Genomic DNA, 2268 nt, shown 5'->3' on the forward strand with positions numbered 1-2268 from the left:
TTTACAAAGTCGGTGGGGGGGGAGGGGGGAAGGAGAAGGATTGGGGGGGGAGAGGGGAGGCTGGGAAGTGATGTGAAGGGTAAACAAAGGAGGAGACTGCAATGCTTGGTAAGAAATGTACGCATTATCCTGCCCATGTAATTGTAACCCCTCTGTACAGTATTTTCACAAATAAAATTTAAAAAAAAAACAGAAAAAAATATAAAAAAACAGAAAAAATATATATAAATAAAAAATAAAAATAAAAAGATGTCGTAAAATGTTCTGAATCTTTCTTGTTTCTGTTGTGATATTCCTATTTTCGTCTCTAATTTTATGTATTTGTACATGTTCTATTTTTTTTGGTCAGATTTGCAGATCAAAAGACGCATAGGTTGCATGGTTTCCCTTATCTGTAGTAATTAGAATGTGCCTATAAATCTACAAGTAAACACAATGTATGGTAAAAAGACAAAAAAATAGACTTGATCATGAGAAATTAAACAGGAGTCTAAACATAGCTCAATAGTTACATGTGTATGATCATATAAAATGATGTTTATCAAACTGGACTCCAAGAAATGGAAACAAGAGGCTTTTGGTTATTTTGTTTTTTGTTTTGTTTTGGTTTGGAGGGAGGTCTTTTTGCTTTTTTGTCATTGTTTTTATTTTTGTATGTTTTGTCTTGTATGTAAGTTTAACTAATTTGGGGAGGGGAAAGGAAAGCACAGAAATGGTAGGACAAAGGTTGAATTAATTCAGCAGTGATACTCACTAGACATCATGTTGAAAATGATGTATACAACTTGGGAGGGAGAGCAATCTGGAGGGAAACCTGGGAGAAAATGAGGGAAGGGGTGACACTGTTCAAAAAGAAACATACTCATCTGACTTATGAGATTGCAACCCTCTGTATATATATAAAATCTTTTATTTACAATAAAAGATGTATATATATATACACACATATACATAACTACATATATATATGGTTCTTATTATTTTGAACCTAGTATGATTTATATTTTAAGGATAGCTTGAAAATCACTTTACCCATACAGTCTGGATTTTCGACTCCCAAGAATAAAATCCCATCTCCTTAGAGGTCCTCAGTTTCACCACTAAAGCAAAATAGTTCTTCTCTCATCCCTTGTCTTTGACAAGGTGAAGAAAATGTTAAGCAGAAAAGTTGTTTCCACCCCCCCCCCCACACACACACCTTTCTCTTTAGCTCACCTAACACCAGTCTGGCCTAGCCATTCATCTCTTCTTGCATAGCCATATGCTCCACAGGAAGCTGACCCCATGCACATTCTTGGCAGAAGGCACTAAAATGATACAGACAAGTAGACATCACACACACTTTGCTAAATTTTGGTTTAAGCAATGGCTTTTCATAAGTATGCTCATGATACAGAAATTCTGGCAAGCCTCTAGAATTTTTTTTTTTTGGTGGAGGGGCATGAAGTGATCCCAGATAGGACTGTTTTTGCTGTTGCTATTGTTTGTTTTTGGTGTGTGTGTGTGTGTGTGTGTGTGTGTGTGTGTGTTAGCTTTGAGGTTATCCCCTTGTCTCAATATCTTCTTGTGTAGGTATTTCTTTAGAACTGCAGTGGTTAAGTTTCTTGTGTGAGTAGCCTACATATAAAGCTGTGACCATCAAGAGAGAAGATAAAGACATTAGTTTCATGAAGACTTCACTTAATTACTCAAAACATGGAATTGTGAGCCTATGTGATGGTTAGGCTTCTTGTTCAAATGAACAAATGATATGGGTTAACTGACATGGTGCCAAATATGGCTATAGAACTACCCTATAAAATTCCCATGATATGCTATGATTCTTAATGTGTTTGCAAGGTAGGGAGTAAGGGGAGAAACTGGTCAAAAACAGCCACATTTCCTGTCCTTTTTCTTTTTCTTTTTTGAGGAGGTTCAAACTCAGTACCTGAAGCTTTTTGCTTGTTGGTAACATCTTACCCACTGAGCCATAACTCCAACCCCAGCTTGTACTTTTATTTTATAGATATTCCCTCACATTTAAAATCGATGAAGCCATGACTCCATACTTTAAAGGAGTACACACACATACACATATAATGTTTACAAGATTTTTAATGTTAAATCACTGTAATATAGTGATGAAAGAAAGGTCCAACCTATTTTCCCTATCCACCCTCCTCCTCTGGGAATTCAATACATTTGATCACAATGACTAGCTTGTATCTGGACAAATTTTGTCATAAATAAATTTTCTCTTCAAATTGATGGATTATAAAATGTAACACA

The sequence above is a fragment of the Dipodomys ordii genome, unplaced genomic scaffold, assembly GCF_000151885.1.
Source record: "Dipodomys ordii isolate 6190 unplaced genomic scaffold, Dord_2.0 Scaffold4, whole genome shotgun sequence".
Taxonomy (NCBI): domain Eukaryota; kingdom Metazoa; phylum Chordata; class Mammalia; order Rodentia; family Heteromyidae; genus Dipodomys; species Dipodomys ordii.